Source organism: Schistocerca piceifrons, chromosome 6, assembly GCF_021461385.2.
Source record: "Schistocerca piceifrons isolate TAMUIC-IGC-003096 chromosome 6, iqSchPice1.1, whole genome shotgun sequence".
Taxonomy (NCBI): Eukaryota; Metazoa; Arthropoda; class Insecta; order Orthoptera; family Acrididae; genus Schistocerca; species Schistocerca piceifrons.
Genome location: NC_060143.1, coordinates 97,280,021 through 97,299,812, shown reverse-complemented (window position 1 = coordinate 97,299,812; position 19,792 = coordinate 97,280,021).

Here is a 19,792-nt window from a genome sequence, read left to right as displayed (position 1 = left end):
CCGACCCCAGGTTCCCTAGCTCAAATTGTTCAGTGGAGCATCCTTCATGTCCTGTTAAAAATCTGAACGCTCATACAGAAAAGTAAGTTCCAATGCGTTTATGTCATAATTTGGAAGATCGTTTAAAACCTCTCGCAAATATAATATTAATCGCTCACATGTGTGACTAAGCAGGGTAGAAATTGAATCTCCACTCATGTGGCAGTCACCTGATGGATTCAGTCACAAGGTAGCTGTGGTGTCACCGCCTGACACCACACTTGCTAGGTGGTAGCCTTTAAATCGGCCGCGGTCCATTAGAATACGTCGGACCCGCGTGTCGCCACTGTCAGTGATGGCAGACCGAGCGCCACCACACGGCAGGGCTAGTGAGACGTCCTAGCACTCGCCCCAGTTGTACAGCCGACTTTGCTAGGAAAGGTTCACTGACAAATACGATCTCATTTGCCGAGACCATAGTTAGCATAGCCTTCAGCTACGTCATTTGCTACGACCTAGCAAGGCGCCATTACCAGTTTATATTGAGGTTATAACATGTACCGCCAAGAGCGATGTACACCAATTGTGGATTAAAGTTAAGTATTCTACCAGTTACCTCCTGTTTTGCTAGTCTTATTTCTCTGACCTTGTTCCAGACCTCACGCCAATCTACGTGAGCTTAAAAGCGTGCATTTCGGCCTCCTCTAGCAACACGGTGTTGGCTCTTCTGCCAACACTTCAGTAGCATTGTTTTCTAGCCTCTTGAAGGTTATGGTAATAGAGATAGACTTTCTTATCAGCTGTTCCTATTATTTCGTAATGTTTCCTTGTTAGCAAGGCTTCCACAAAGATTGACATGGCTTAGGTATTGAAAGTCTTTTTTTTAATGTCTGTACGACTTCGAATTACTGCTTGTCTGTATTTAGCTTCTACATCTACATCTACATCCATACTCCGCAAGCCACCCGACGGTGCGTGGCGGAGGGCACCCTGAGTACCTCTATCGGTTCTCCCTTCTATTCCAGTCTCGTATTGTTCGTGGAAAGAAGGATTGTCGGTATGCTTCTGTGTGGGCTCTAATCTGTCTGATTTTATCCTCATGGTCTCTTCGCGAGATATACGTAGGAGGGAGCAATATACTGCTTGACTCTTCGGTGAAGGTATGTTCTCGAAACTTTAACAAAAGCCCGTACCGAGCTACTGAGCGTCTCTCCTGCAGAGTCTTCCACTGGAGTTTATCTATCGTCTCTGTAACACTTTCGCGATTACGAAATGATCCGGTAACGAAGCGCGCTGCTCTCCGTTGGATCTTCTCTATCTCTTCTGTCAACCCTATCTGGTACGGATCCCACACTGCTGAGCAGTATTCAAGCAGTGGGCGAACAAGCGTACTGTAACCTACTTGCTTTGTTTTCGGATTGCATTTCCTTAGGACTCTTCCAATGAATCTCAGTCTGGCATCTGCTTTACCGACGATCAACTTTATATGATCATTCCATTTTAAATCACTCCTAATGCGTACTCCCAGATAATTTATGGAATTAACTGCTTCCAGCTGCTGACCTGCTATTTTGTAGCTAAATGATAAGGGATCTATCTTTCTATGTATTCGCAGCACATTACACTTGTCTACATTGAGATTCAATTGCCATTCCCTGCACCATGCGTCAATTCTCTGCAGATCCTCCTGCATTTCAGTACAATTTTCCATTGTTACAACCTCTCGATACACCACAGCATCATCTGCAAAAAGCCTCAGTGAACTTCCGATGTCATCCACCAGGTCATTTATGTATATTGTGAATAGCAACGGTCCTATGACACTCCCCTGCGGCACACCTGAAATCACTCTTACTTCGGAAGACTTCTCTCCATTGAGAATGACATGCTGCATTCTGTTATCTAGGAACTCCTCAATCCAATCACACAGTCGGTCTGATAGTCCATATGCTCTTACTTTGTTCATTAAACGACTGTGGGGAACTGTATCGAACGCCTTGCGGAAGTCAAGAAACACGGCATCTACCTGTGAACCCGTGTCTATGGCCCTCTGAGTCTCGTGGACGAATAGCGCGAGCTGGGTTTCACACGATCGTCTTTTTCGAAACCCATGCTGATTCCTACAGAGTAGATTTCTAGTCTCCAGAAAAGTCATTATACTCGAACATAATACGTGTTCCAAAATTCTACAACTGATCGACGTTAGAGATGTCCTCGTGTAGGAGATGGAACCCTCAACGTTTCCAGATCGTTAGAGTTTCATTTGACTGGCTTACGTTAATTATGTGGCCTCAAAATTGTTTCTCAATAGCTGTGTCTTAAGTGTTTTACTATTTTCCTTTAACTCTACGAACAACTTTGATGGCATACTAATTTGAGTTTTGCAGCGTGGTATTCAGTGATACCGTTTGGCCAGTTATGGTTACTTTTCGAGGGGGTACTTCCAAGTTTGTTTGAAATAAGCCAACGTTTCTTTAATTGTGACTTTATGTAGGACAGTTTGTGTTTAAAACTTTTCTTTCTTCATCAGGGAGGGTGGATCTGATAACATAAAATTTTTCACGAAGTCCAATCTTTTTACGAACCCTTTTCAGAAAATCTCTTTATACAGAGTGATTTTTTCCACCGTGAACACACGCTAGAGAAAATTTATTCAACCATATATTGTTACAGAAATTGAGGTTTAATAGGTGCTGTACCATGCATCCACTGTTACAGTACGTGTTGAAAATGGTTTCCATGTGCCTCAACGCTTGTGTGTACGCGCCATAGCACGTTCTGTCTCACACGTTCACATCGGCCAGACTACACCCGAACTGTGTCAAAGGCAGCGTGAATACGCTGCTCCAGTTTCTGCACATCCGGAATGGGCTACGATACTTTGAGATGGTCTCATAAATGGAAATCGCACGGGTTGAGATCCGGTGAACGAGTGGGCCGTGCGACTGGACCCCATCGTCCCATCCACCAACCGGGGAAGACATGATTGAGATGCGTCCGAACGTTAACGGCGAAGTCGGCTGAAGCACCATAATGTAGCAGCCACATAACCCTTCGAATTATCAATGGTACATCTTCCAGCAGGAGAGACAAAATCACCCACAAGAAGCGCCGTAGTTCCGACCTGTTAGGCGACGTGGAAGGAAGACTGGTCCCAAAACACGGTCGCCAATTATTCCGGCCAACATATTCCGGCTGCACCGATGCTGGGGATTCACTGTCACCGTACCATGGGGGTTCTGCACACTATCCCAAAGGTGACTGTTATGAAAGCTGAAGATACCACTGTGCGTTAAGGTAGCCACACTTGTGAATAGGATGGATGACACATATCCCGGAATCGCGGTTGTCTGGTCAAGAAACCAGAGACAAAACTGCTCCCGACGTGAAAAGTCTGTCGCTAGCAAGCCCTCCACACGCTGTAAGTTATAAGGGTAGAAACAATTGTCAGGGAGAATGTTCCACACAGTCGTCTGGTTTACCCTGTACTGGCGGACCAAAATCCTGGTACTGACACGGAGGTCGTCTTCCTTACTGTTTATCACATTTTCCTCCTAGTCTGGTGTCCGAACATTTCGTGCTTCCTGAAACGACACTGTCTCAGACAAATGGCGAAACACTGTTGGAAACATTGAATCCTGTCGTTATTGTTGGTGCCCGCCGCCCGGTGCCATTAGCCTTTCCGTAAGTAAACACCTTGTCGGCAAACTCTCGATTCGAATACGGAACCATTGTGTACAACGCTGTATCGCATCCACTACGAGGTGAGTCAGCAAGAGAAGTGAATTGGACACAACATTACCAATTACGAGGGTTGGAACTTTAATAATGGCAACTATTTATTTACAGCTCGTAAAAAATAGATACATGTTTCAAAGTTTTACTGACCTTCAAAGTAGTCACCAGCATTGTGTATAGCCCGTTGCCAGCGATGTCGAATTCGTAGGAGTTTCTTAGCAGTGTCAGCAGTATTGACATTTCCAGCGGCGCGGTCTATTGCCCAACAACGAATTTGTAGCAGTTCTGAAGCGAATGCCATGAAGTGTTTCCTTCATTTTAGAAACCGAGGTGAATTCATGAGGGCTTAAGTCAGGGGAGTGCAATAGGTGGTACAGCACTTAGCAGCCCCATCAGTCAAACAAATCTGTAATAGCTTGCACTGTACGTGCTTGAGCATTGAAGGTTTGTAAACATAAGTCTTGGATCAATTGTTATTTAATTTTGTACAACAGATCTGAAGATGGGAACCTGGCCTGAAACTGGTTATCTGAAAATGAAGAAAAACCATCTGCAGACTAAAATTTGACTTTTATTAGATTTTAACTGTGCTAATTGAATAACATAAACCATAAAAGCATACGGCAAAAAATGAGGAAGTACCGTCAAGTAGATTACATGTCGGTGACTGCCTGTTTCATGATACGTAGGTCATCACAGTTTATGCATCTCCCGCGCACTGACGGTGTACTTGCGCTCTTTTTTTAAAAAAAATGGCTCTGAGCACTATGGGACTTAACTTCTGAGGGCATCAGTCCCCTAGAACTTAGTACTACTTAAACCTAACTAACCTAAGGACATCACACACATCCATGCCCGAGTTAGGATTCGAACCTGTTGCAAACGCATGAGATAAACTAATTAAGGAATAATAAGTTAATTAGCTTAGGAAAAGCATATGTTTTGAAAACATAAAACTAGAAGTTTAACTCTTCTATTAACTTTTCTTAAAAAATTTCACTAAATAAATGAAATAAATAAAATCTTTAAACCAACAAAGAAAATAAAAAAATTCAAAGATAAAGGCAAAAAACTTTTTCAAGCTAAGTACTTTAACTTATCATAACGAAAACGTGGTAATGTCCCTCGAACTCAAATAAAACCAAAGGACATAACAGCAAGCTTAATAAAAAATATAAAAGAATAAAAATCACCACCTAAAAAAATTAAAGCTAATAATATTCTTATAAAAACAATTCTAGTATACTCAGCTAAAAAATTAAAGTAAACCCGCCTGCACCATATTCAATATTAAAACCTGAAACTAACTCAGATTCACCCTCGGCAAAGTCAAAAGGAGTATGGTTAGTTTCAGCTAAACAAGAAGCAAAACAAGCTAAAGCTAAAGGAAAAGAAATAATAACAAATCAACAATAAAGCTGATAATTTATAAAATCAAACATGTTAAAACTACCAATTAAAATAATTAAAGATAATAAAATTAAAGCCAAACTAACTTCGTATGAAATTGTTTGAGCAACAGAACGAAGAGAACCTAGTGAAGAATAATTTGAATTAGAAGACCAACCAGCTGTTATAACAGTATAAACACCTAATCTAGTACAACATAAAAACACAAAAATCCATAAGAAAAAGAACATATATAAGTTATGTAAGGGAAAATCACTCAAACAGCCAAGGAAATTATTAAATTAAAAACAGGAGAAAAATAATAAAGTAAATAATTAGATATAATAGGAATTGGCTGCTCCTTACAAATTAACTTAATAGCATCACTAAAGGGTTGAGGAATTCCTACAAACCCTACTTTATTTGGACCCTTTCGAGTTGTAACCTAAAACCTTACACTCTAATAAAGTTAAAAAAGCAACACTAATTAAAACACAAATAACTAATAAAAGAAAATTCAAAATAAACATAAATAAATCATAAAGTATCAATACTATTTGTAGAAAAAATCTACATAAATGAATTCTAAATTCAACACATTAATCTGTCAAATTAGTAATTTAATTAATATTAATCAATAAAATAAAAAATATTTCAACCATATGGTCCTTTCGGACTAGCATGAATTAATAATCTTAGGATAGAAACCGACCTGGCTCACGCCGGTCTGAACTCAAATCATGTAAGTATTTAAAGGTCGAACAGACCTAATTACTGGGCTACTGCACCCAAAATACTTCTTAATCCAACATCGAGGCCGCAATCTGCTTTGTCGATATGAGCTCTCAAAAACAATTAGGCTGTTATCCCTAAGTTAACTTCATCTTATGATCATAAATTATGGATCAAAACAACAAACATAAATAAATGATATAATAATGAAGAGTTTATTTATTCTTCATGTCACCCCAACAAAACATCATCATTAAATATAGAAAGACAAACAAAAAACTACATATAAATAAAATGTTAAGCTCTATAGGGTCTTCTCATCCTAAAGCAAAATTTAAGCCTTTTGACTCAAAAGTTAAATTCAAAAATTTATTAAGAGACAGTTGATTTCTCGTCAAGCCATTCATTCCAGCCACTAATTAAGAGACTAATGATTATGCTACCTTTGCATGGTCAAAATACCGTGGCTCTTTAAAAATCCGATCAGTGAGCAGGCCAGACCTCAAAGTACTTTCAAGAGGACATGTTTTTGATAAACAGGCGGAAATCAATTTTCCTAGTTCCTTATAATATATTCACAAGGTAAAAATTATATACAAATAAATATACTAATTCTATCATTATTACAAAAATTTTAAAATTAAATAAATAATCTTAATAAAAAACCTAAAATACTTATAAAATCAAAATAAAAAATAATGAACTAAAACGTAATCTTAAAGATAGCTGGTTTAAAGCTTACTATTATATTTTATAAAACAAATTATAGGTTATTAACTTCAAAGCTTATCCCTTAAAGAATAAATAAGTTAATATTTATACTTAAAAAATTAAATAAAAACAATTAACTTCAAAAAATTAAATTTTTTCTTAAGAAACTAGATATCTTGGGAAACGATTAACATCTCATTTCTAAAAATAATTTAATAATAATTATGATACATTAACTATAAATTATTTATAAATCAACCCAAATCGAGACAAGTAAAGTAAATACTAAAATTTTGATAAACCCTGATACAAAAGGTACAATAAATAAAATCTACTTTTAAAAATTTAAAATAATATTTCATAAAACAATTACATTACCAATAAACTATAATCTAAAAAATCAATTCTACACAATATACTAACACAAAATTCGACAAAATTATTTTTATTAAATAATTAAATAAACAAAAAATAAATATAATAAAATAAATAATCAAGACATCCTGATTTGCACAGAAAAATTTTCAGTGTAAATAAAACACTTAACTAATAAGTTATATCTCGAAACTCTTCCTAGATACACTTTCCAGTACATCTACTATGTTACGACTTATCTCATCTAAATTGAAGCTAAATTAAAATAATAAAATAGAATAATCAATAATGAGAGCGACGGCTGATGTGTACACACCTCAGAGCCAATATCAGTTAAATTAAATAAATTAAATTACTATCAAATCCACCTTCATTAATAATATTTCACCATCAAATCCGTTATAAACAAAAATCTATTGTAACCCACCTCCTCTTAATTATAAGCTGCACCTTGACCTGAAATATTTTATAATTATAAATCTTGAGAATTATAACTCTAAGAAGATTCTCTGATAACGGAGATATACAAACAAATAAATTAAGTAGAGTAAATCGTGTATTATCAATCACGGGGTAGGTTCCTCTGAATGGAATGAGATACCGCCAAATTCTTTGGGTTTAAAGACCTTAACTAATAGTACCCTGGTAGATATAATTAACATTTAAAATAATAGGGTATCTAATCCTAGTTTATTATTTACATTTCACAGATTCATAAAAAGAGCTATAAATAAATTTTAAAATTTCACCTTACAAATCTATATTTTAACCATAAAAATATAAACAACTGTTTTAACCAATAATATTCACTTGTATCAATCGTATAACTGCGGCTGCTGGCACGAATTATGCCAATACTAAATCAATTGCTAAATCCAAAATCACTTGATAATTAAATCAAATTACTGCAAAAAGAACATTTAGTTTAACAAAACTTACATATAATACAAAGAAAAAGTGAATAAATAAGCAAGAATATAACTTTTGGAAACAAAATAAGAAATTTGAAAATTTATAAAATTAAGAAAAAATAAAAGATTCAAATATTTAAAGAAAAAAAAGAAAAAAAACACAAAAAATGACAAAAAAAAGAAACGCACCCTTGAATGACCACAAGAACTTCTCTATTATATATAAATAAAGATTAATATGGAACATGTATACCAATAAATGTGTTATATTCTTTCTTATTTAATCCTTCTTTTCACTAATAATAAAGAAAGATTAAATAATATAATAAATATATTTTATACAATTATGTAAATAAATGTAATATGTTATTAATATAAAATTAACTTTATATTAAGTTAACTTAAATATTAATTAGTTAAATAATTTAATTATAGGAAATTTATTAAATTATATTATTATAATTAATATAATTATTTATATTAATATAATATTTTATACTTCATGTTATTAATTATATTTATTATATCCAATTATAATAATATTTAATATTAATTTACATATTATTATATAATTTATAATATAATAACCTATTTTAAGCTAAAAACATAAGTAGCTATAATCCTAGGTAAATAAATGTATTAAAATAATATTTTAGTAATAATAAAATGACATTATAGGTATTTAAATTTAATTAAATGTAATATATTAATATAAATTATTTATTATATACAATATATATTCAAATTATCCGAACCGAGATAAATTAATTAGAAATAACCAAAATAATACATAAACAAATTTTTAAAAAAATTTTAGTTTATATATTAAATATAAATGAAGTTCCTGATAAAGGGATACCTTCATTAAAAATTACATAAGACAGAATTAAACTACCTCCTTTAGTATCAAAAACTAACGTGCATCATACACCTTAATGTAAAAAGGTAAGCTAAACAAGCTAATGGGTTCATACCCCATTTATAGAGGTATCAATCCTCTCCTTTTTAATGACCAACAACTCTACAAAACTTCTCTTCCTATCAACATTAATGATAGGAACGATCCTGTCCATTTCATCAAACTCCTAATTTGGGGTTTGAATAGGGCTTGCGATCAACTTACTTTCATTTATTCCTCTCCTATCAAGAAATAATAAATGAGTCATCAATTAAATATTTTATTGTCCAAGCAATAGCATCGACAATACTATTATTTCCAATTTTGCTGATTCAAATAAAGTATCCAATAGGATGAGAAACAGAATTTATTCCATCAATAATAATTAGATTTAGATTATTATTAAAGATTGGGGCTGCACCCTTTCATTTCTGATTTCCAGAAGTAATAGGAGCTTCAAGATGAAATAACTGTTTAACACTAATAACATGACAAAAAATTGCCCCAATAATGGTATTATCTTATTGTATTCAACTATGAACTTTCATTTGAACAATTATCATTCTAAGAATTATTATTGGGGCAATAGGTGGTTTAAATCAAACATCTCTACGACAGCTTCTAGCATATTCCTCAATTAGACATTTAGGGTGAATAATTAGATCCCTAACAGTTAGAGAAAACATCTGAGAACTATACTTTATTATTTACTCACTATTAAGATTAATTATGGTCTTATTATTTAAGCAAATAAATCTATTTTTTATAAACCAAATTTATTCAGCCAGAAATATAAAAACTGAAATTAAATTCATAATATTTTTATCTCTCCTATCCCTAGGTGGTTTACCACCATTCCTTGGATTTCTACCAAAATGAATTGTAATACAATCATTAATAGAAAATAACATGACAACTATTATAACCATTATGGTTGTATTAACTACAATTACACTTTATTATTATATATGTATTAGATTCTCAGCCATAATTATGTCATACACAGAAAATTCATGATCTATAAAAATAAAGTCTCAAATATCAACAATTATTCTTCCTATAACAGTAATAGGATTAACAGTAATAGGATTAATCTCAACATCAACCTTAATCTCATTATACTAAGGACTTAAGTTAACTAAACTAATAACCTTCAAAGTCATAATTAAAAGAATAATCTTTTAGGCCTTAGTAAAATTTTACACCTCTAGAATTGCAGTCTAGAATCATAATTGAATATAAGGCCTAAAATCATGGTAAGAGAGAAACATCTCAAAAGTAGATTTACAGTCTACCACCTTAAATTCAGCCATCTTACCGCAAAAATGATTATTCTCAACAAACCATAAGGATATTGGTACTTTATACATCTTATTTGGAGCGTGAGCAGGAATAGTAGGAACATCAATAAGAATGCTTATTCGTGCTGAACTTGGTCAACCAGGATCTCTAATTGGAGATGACCAAATTTATAATGTTATTACTACAGCCCACGCATTTGTCATAATTTTTTTATAGTAATACCTATTATAATTGGTGGATTTGGTAATTGACTTGTACCATTAATATTTGGTGCACCAGATATAGCGTTTCCACAAATAAATAATATAAGTTTTTGATTACTACTGCCTTCACTAACCCTTCTTCTTACATCTTCTATAGTAGATAACAGTGCTGGTACAGGATGAACAGTTTACCCTCCTCTTGCAGGAGCTATCGCACATGGAGGGGCATCTGTAGACCTAGCTATTTTTTAACTTCACTTAGCAGGTGTATCATCTATTCTTGGTGCAGTAAACTTCATTACAACAGCAATTAATATACGATCAGAAAGTATAACTCTAGATCAAACACCTTTATTTATGTCATCTGTAGCTATTACAGCCCTTCTCCTCCTTCTATCGCTTCCAGTATTAGCAGGGGCTATTACTATACTATTCACAGATCGAAATTTAAATACATCATTCTTTGACCCTGCAGGAGGAGGTGACCCAATTCTATATCAACACCAATTTTGATTCTTTGGACACCCAGAAGTTTACATTTTAATTCTGCCAGGATTTGGAATTATCTCTCACATTGTATGTCAAGAAAGAGGAAAAATTGAATCCTTTGGAACATTAGGTATAATTTATGCTATATTATCAATTGGACTAATAGGATTTATTGTATGAGCACATCACATATTCACAGTAGGAATAGACGTTGACACACGAGCATACTTTACATCAGCAACAATAATTATTGCTGTACCTACAGGAATTAAGGTATTCAGATGATTAGCTACACTATATGGAACTAAATTCAAATTCAATCCACCACTATTATGAGCTTTAGGATTTATTTTTCTATTCACAATTGGTGGGCTAAGAGGATTACTATTAGCAAATTCATCACTTGACATCGTATTACATGATACATATTGTGTAGTAGCCCACTTCCATTATGTATTATCCATAGGAGCAGTATTCGCAATCATAGGAGGTGTTATTCAATGATACCCACTATTTACAGGATTAACTATAAATAATACGTGACTAAAAATCCAATTTACAATTATATTTATTGGAGTAAACTTAACATTCTTCCCTCATCACTTCCTAGGACTAGCAGGAATACCACGACGATATTCAGACTATCCATATGCATATACATCATGAAATGTAGTGTCAAGAATTGGGTCTACAATTCTATTGTAGGAATCATTATATTCATTGTAATTATATGAGAAAGAATGGTTACAAACCGAACAGTCATATTTAGAGCTAATATAAGAAGATCAACAGAATGACTACAAAATAACCCACCTGCAGAACACAGTTACTCAGAACTACCATTAATTTCTAGATTCTAATATGGCAGATTAGTGCAGTAGATTTAAGCTCTACAAATAAAGGTTTGACCTTTTATTAGAAAAATTCATTAATGGCAACATGATCAAATTTATCCCTTCAAGATGGAGCTTCACCATTAATGGAGCAACTATCATTCTTCCATGATCATACTATGGTCGTATTATTATTAATTACAGTAATTGTAAGTTATGCCTTAAGTTATATATTATTTATTGCCTATACAAACCGAAACATACTTCACGGACATTTAATTGAAACAGTCTGAACAGCACTACCAGCAATTACACTAATTTTTATTGCACTCCCATCATTACGACTACTATATTTACTTGATGATTCAGTAGACGCAATAATCACAATTAAAACAATTGGACGACAATGATACTGAAGATACGAATATTCAGACTTTATAGACGTAGAATCTGACACTTATATAACACCAGAACAAGACCTAGAAAACGACGGATTTCGACTTCTAGATGTAGATAACCGAACAATTATACCAATAAATATGGAAATTAACAAGAGCATCAGACGTTCTACACTCATGAGCAGTACCTGCATTAGGGGTTAAAATTGACGCAACGCCAGGTCGACTAAACCAAGGAACATTTACAATAAACCGACCTGGACTGTTCTTTGGACAATGCTCAGAAATCTGTGGAGCAAACCACAGATTCATACCAATTGTAATTGAAAGAACTTCAGTAAACTTATTTCTCAAGTGATTATCTAAGATAATCTAAGGAGTTAGTTAAAATGTATAACATTAGAGTGTCAATCTAAAATAACTAAATAATTAGTACACCTTGAAATTCATCAGATGACTGAAAGTAAGTAATGGTCTCTTAAACCAAAAAATAGTAAATTAATGACTACTTCTGATGGGGAAATTTAATCCAAATCCCTCAAATATCCCCTCTCATATGATTCTCCCTATTCATTATATTTTCAACTACATTAATTTTATTTAATCAAATAAACTTTTTCTCATTTAAACCAAATCTTATTAAAAGAGCACAAAAAAGAACAATTGATATAAAAAACTTGAATTGAAAATGATAACAAACTTATTTTCAACATTTGATCCAACAACTAATATCTTCAATTTATCATTAAATTGAACTAGAACATTCTTAGGATTATTATTAATCCCATCAATGTTTTGACTTACACCATCACGAATTAATATTATTTGAAATAAACTAAACTTAACCTTACACAATGAATTTAAAACATTACTAGGACAAAAATCATTTAATGGAACAACATTCATCTTTATTTCAATTTTTATTATAATACTATTTAATAATTTTATAGGATTATTCCCTTACATCTTTACTAGAACAAGCCATTTAGCATTAACATTTGCAATCGCTCTACCTATATGATTAAGATTTATGTTATTTGGATGACTTAACCATACCAATCACATATTTACACACCTTTTTCCTCAAGCAACACCACCTGCATTAATATCATTTATAGTATTAATTGAAACAATTAGAAATGTCATTCGACCTGGTACACTAGCAGTACGACTAGCAGCAAATATAATTGCAGGACACTTACTATTAACATTACTAGGAAATACAGGACCATCTATAGCAATATACTTAATTTCACTATTAATTATTGGACAAATACTTCTGTTAATTCTAGAATCAGCAGTAGCAATAATTCAAGCTTATGTTTTCTCAATTTTAAGAACTTTATATTCTAGAGAAGTATACTAAACCTATGTTAACAACTCACTCAAACCACCCATTCCACTTAGTAGATTACAGACCTTGACCATTAACAGGAGCAATTGGAGCAATAGTTCTAGTATCAGGATTAGCAAAATGATTTCACCTATTTAACATTAACTTATTTATAATCGGATTTGGAATTACCCTACTAACTATAATCCAATGATGATGAGATGTAGTACGAGAAGGAACATACCAAGGGCTACATATGGGATTTGTATGAATTGGATTACAATGAGGAATAATTTTATTTATTGCATCAGAAGTACTATTCTTTGTTTCATTTTTCTGAGCATTTTTTAGAAGAAGACTAGCACCTACTATTGAACTAGGGATACTATGACCCCCAATAGGAATTCAACCTTTTAATCCTATACAAATTCCATTACTTAATACAGCTATTCTTTTGGCATCAGGAGTAACAGTAACATGAGCACATCATAGTTTAATAGAATCTAATCATACTCAAGCATTACAAGGACTATTCTTCACAGTATTACTAGGACTATACTTCACTATACTTCAAGCATACGAATATTGAGAAGCACCCTTCACCATTGCAGACGCAGTTTATGGATCAACATTCTTTGTTGCAACAGGATTCCATGGTCAACATGTAATTATCAGAACAATTTTCTTATCAACATGTCTACTTCGACATTCGATAAACCAATTCTCGCCAAGACACCACTTTGGATTTGAAGCAGCAGCATGATACTGACACTTTGTAGACGTAGTATGATTATTCTTATACATCTTTATTTATTGATGAGGTAGATAATTGTTTTTCTAGTATAAATAGTACATTTGACTTCCAATCAAAAAGCTTGATATAAATCAAGAAAAACAATCCTAATTTTATCTACAAGAATTTTTATTAGATTTATTATTCCAATAATTGTTATAATCCTTGTAACAACATTATCAAAAAAATTAATTAATGACCGAGAAAAAAGATCACCATTTGAGTGTGGATTTGAACCAAAAAGATCAGCACGAATACCATTCTCACTTCGATTCTTCTTAATTGCAGAAATTTTCCTAATTTTTGATGTAGAAATCGCACTAATCCTTCCAATTGTAATTATTTTTGAAACTTCAGACATTATAATCTGAACAGTATCAACAATATTATTTATTATAGTATTACTAGGTGGACTATACCATGAATGAAATCAAGGAGCCTTACAATGAGCAGAATAAAGGGTTGTAGTTAACTATAACATTTGGGTTGCATTCAAAAAGTATTGATATAATCAATCAACCTTAAATAGAATAAGAAGCGAAATATTGCAGTCAGTTTCGACCTGGAAGGTTGGTAAATAAAATACCCTTATTCTTATTAATTGAAGCCAAAAAGAGGCGTATTACTGTTAATAACATAATTGAACTATAAAGTTCCAATTAAGAAAATGTAAAGCCAATGTGAAAGCTGCTAACTTTTTATATTAGCGGTTAAACTCCATTAACATTTCTAAAATTTATATAGTTTAAATAAAACATTACATTTTCACTATAAAAATAATATATGTATATTTATAAATACCTAAATGTATAAATACTTCCTTAGCATCTTCGGTGTCATGCTCTAATTATAAGCTATTTAAGTAAACGAAAAATAATACCACCAAAATAAATATTCAATAAATGAAAGTTAAAAGATAAATCTTAAAATGAGAATCATATCAACCTTGTATATAACCAATTAAATAAATAAATAGTCTATACAAACCTTGACCACCAAATAATTCACCTCAACCATAATCAAATGATTTAGATGAATAATAACCCAATTTTAAAGGAATATATCTAATAAACTTAGTTGAAAGAAAGGGTATAAACCACATAGAACCAGCAAATCTGATAAAAGAAAGTATACTTAAAGAAAATAAATTTTGAGAAAAATCAAAATTAGAAATAAGATAACCCAAATAAGCACCTAAAACAAGTACAGTAATAGTTAAAAACTTTAAATAATAAGGCAAGGCAATCACATGAGGAACAGGAAAAATTAACCAAGACAGAAGACTACCACCAAAAACAGCAACAAACAATAAACCAATTATACCAAACGAAATATAATAACCCTTATCATCAAAAGAAAATCTAGAATAAAAATTATTATCACCAGATATTGAATAATAAAAAAGACGAAAAGAATGAGAAGCAGTTAAACCAGTAGAAAAGAAATTAAGAAAAAATCAAACAATTAATTCATCTTAAACAAACCATTTTAAGAATTAAATCCTTTGAATAAAAACCTGCTAAAAAGGGTATACCACACAAAGACAAACTAGAAACATTAAAACAAACTGAAGTTATAGGTATAAAATTAACAATTGAACCTATAAAACGAATGTCCTGATAATCCTTTAAATTATGAATTATTGAACCTGCACACATAAACAATAAAGCCTTAAATAAAGCATGAGCTAATAAATGAAAAAATGCAAGTTTTGGGTAACCCATAGCCAAAATTCTTATTATTAAACCAAGTTGTCTTAAAGTAGAAAGAGCAATAATTTTCTTCAAATCAAATTCAAAATTAGCTCCCAAACCAGCCATAAATACAGTTATACAACCAATTAAAGGTAAGAATCAACCACAATTATAAGTATCTAATATTGGTCTGAAATGAATTAATAAATAAACCCCAGCAGTAACAAGAGTAGAAGAATGAACCAAAGCAGAAACAGGAGTAGAAGCAGCCATAGCAGCAGGAAGTCAAGAAGAAAATGGAATTTGAGCTCTTTTAGTTATAGCTGCTAAAACAATTAATATAGTGATAAGCTTTATTTCAAAAGAATTAGGAATAAAATCATAATAATAAATATAATTTCAACCACCAAAATTCAATATTCAAGCAATAGAAATTAAAATAGCAACATCACCAATACGATTAGAAAGTGCAGTTAACATACCCGCTCTATAAGATTTCACATTTTGGTAGTAAATAACTAAACAATAAGAAACTAAACCCAAACCATCCCATCCTAATAAAATTCTAATCAAATTAGGACTAATAATTAAAAAACCAATAGAAAGAATAAGTATTAAAACAATAACAATAAAACGATTTATATTTTTTTCTCCTGATATATAATCCTCTCTATAATAAATAACCAAAGAAGAAATATATATAACAAAAGACATAAAAATAAGAGACATTCAATCCAAAATTAAAGTCATAACAACCATAGAACCATTTAAATTAAAACTCTATAATCAATTATTAAATAATAAACACCCAAAATAAAAATTATAGTTCTAGAAAAAAATAAAGAAAAAAAACTCAAAGAACAAATAGAAAATAAATTCACTGCCTAAGACGAAAAATTCATATCATTGATTCCACAAAACAACATTTTTAATTAAAATACTTAAGCAACCTAAACAAAAAAATACTCTCCCTTTAAACAAAGAAGATTTAAAGGCAATCAATGTAAAAGTAAAAGATGACATTCACGAAAATAACCAAGAGAACAAGTATAAACACCAGAATAATAATTACCATGCTGAGAATAAGAATACATATATAAAGTATAAACAGCTCTAAAAAAAGACAAAAAAATTAAAGCAAAAAATCTAAAAGAAGATCAAGATATAATTCTATTTAATAATCTAAGTTCACCTACCAAATTTAAAGAAGGAGGAGCAGCTATATTAGATGATCTCAAAAGGAATCATCATAAAGCCATTCTTGGTATCAAGTTAATTATACCCTTGTTAATTAATAATCTTTGTCTACCTAAACGTTCATAAATAATATTAGATAAACAAAATAAACCAGAAGAACACAAATCATGACCAACCATTAAAGAAAGAGAACCTATACAACCTCATCAATTCATAGTCATCAATCCTCCAATAACCATTCTTATATGAGCAACAGAAGAATATGCAATTAAAGACTTTAAATCAACCTGACGAAAACAAATAAATCTAACAATAACCCCACCAGATAAACCCAAAGACAATCAAAAATAATTAAACTTTAAACCCAAATAAGAAATAACCTTCATAACAAAAATACCATAACCACCTAACTTTAATAAAACACCAGCAAGAACCATTCTACCTGAAATAGGGGCCTCAACATGAGCCTTAGGAAGCCATAAATGAACCAAAAATATTGGCATCTTAACTAAAAAAGCAAGAATTATAAACACATAAAATATAAAATAATAAGAACCAAAATCAACCAATAAAGGAAAATATAAAGTATTAGAAAAATCATAAACCCGAAATATAACTAATAATAAAGGCAATCTAGCAACAAGAGTATAAAAAATTAAATAAACACCAGCCTGTAAACGTTCAGGTTGATAGCCTCAACCCAAAATCAGAAGTAAAGTAGGAACTAATCTAGCCTCAAAAAAATTATAAAAAGAAAGAAGACTCAATCTAGCAAACGAACCTCTAGCAGTAATTATTAAAGAACAAATTAAAAAACTAAGCAAAATCAAACTAAAAGAAAAATAATCAATACCAAAATAATATCTAATTATATTCAAATCTGCGTATGAATAAACACAAATCATAAAAACAAAACTAGACAGAAATATTAAAGAATGAACCAACCATCAACAATTATTAACCAAACAAAGAGGGATCAAAAAAATAGTTATAAATAAATACTTTAACATAAAGATAAACCAAAAGAATTAAAAAAATCATTCCCATGAGAACGAATTATTGAAACTAAAATAGAAAGACCTAAAGCACCTTCACAAACAGAAAAAACCAAAAAAATAACAGGAAAAAAATAATCATATTCAAACTCAATAAGAAAAACAATAACTGATATAAATAAAGAAAGAACAATATATTCTAATCTCAAAAGAACCATTAATAAATGCTTACATTTAGAAGAAAAAACATAAACACCAGCAAAATAAATCAATAAAGAAGACAAAGAATATAAACATTAGTTTTAATAGTTTAAAAAAACGCTGGTCTTGTAAACCGGAAATAAGTCCAGCCCCCACTTTTAAAACTTCAGAGGTGAAAAAGCTTTCCATCATCGGTCCCCAAAACCGATATTTTTAATAAACTAACCTCTGAAATGATCAAAATAATAATTATATCGCTATCAAACGTAATAAATATTATTTTTTTTAAATTAAGACACCCAATATCAATAATGCTTTTCATTATCCTACAAACTTTTCTAGTTGGACTAATAACAGGAACAATAATGGAAAGATATTGATTATCATATATTTTATTTTTAACGTTTCTTGGTGGTATATTAGTTCTATTTATTTATATTACGAGAATTGTATCAAACGAAGTATTTCAACCTAAATCAATTACGATAATTATTACCTTAACAATATGAGTATTTATTATATCTCCATTAATTATTTTAGATATAACAATATTTATAGACTTTTTCAAGAATACTGAAACTATAAATATTGATAATTCAATCAATTATCAAGAAATAACAATATCTTTAGAAAAATTATATAATAGACCAACATTCATTATCACAATAATAATAATAATTTATTTATTTTTAGCACTATTAGCAGTTGTTAAAATCACTAATATTAACCAGGGGCCTATTCGTAAAATAAGATAATTTACTAATGAATAAACCCTTATGATTAAGACATCCTTTAATTAAAATCATTAATAATTCTTTAGTTGATTTACCTGCACCAACAAATATTTCATTTTGATGAAATTTCGGGTCCCTACTAGGGTTATGTTTGGTAATTCAAATTGTAACTGGACTATTTTTAGCTATACATTATACATCAAATATTGAAATAGCATTTAGTAGTGTAGTTCACATTTGCCGAGACGTAAATAATGGTTGAATTATTCGAACCTTACATGCAAATGGAGCTTCTATATTTTTTATTTGTATTTATTTACATGTGGGACGAGGAATTTACTACGGATCTTACATATACATACACACCTGAATAATTGGTACAGTAATCCTATTCTTAGTTATAGCAACTGCATTTATAGGATACGTTTTACCTTGAGGTCAAATATCATTTTGAGGTGCGACAGTAATTACTAATTTATTATCAGCAATTCCATATTTAGGAAAAGATTTAGTTCAATGAGTATGGGGAGGGTTTCCTGTTGATAACGCAACATTAAATCGATTCTTTACATTCCATTTTGTACTATCATTTATTATTGCTGCAATGGCAGCAATTCATTTATTCTTCCTTCACCAAACAGGGTCTAATAACCCCTTAGGCCTAAATGGAGATATTGAAAAAATCCCATTTCACCCATACTTTACTTTCAAGGACTCTATTACATTTGTATTAATAACATCATTATTAATTATATTGTGCTTGATTAATCCTTACCTCCTAGGGGATCCAGATAATTTTGTACCTGCTAACCCATTAGTAACCACAGTCCATATTCAACCTGAATGATATTTCTTATTTGCATATGCAATTCTACGATCAATCCCTA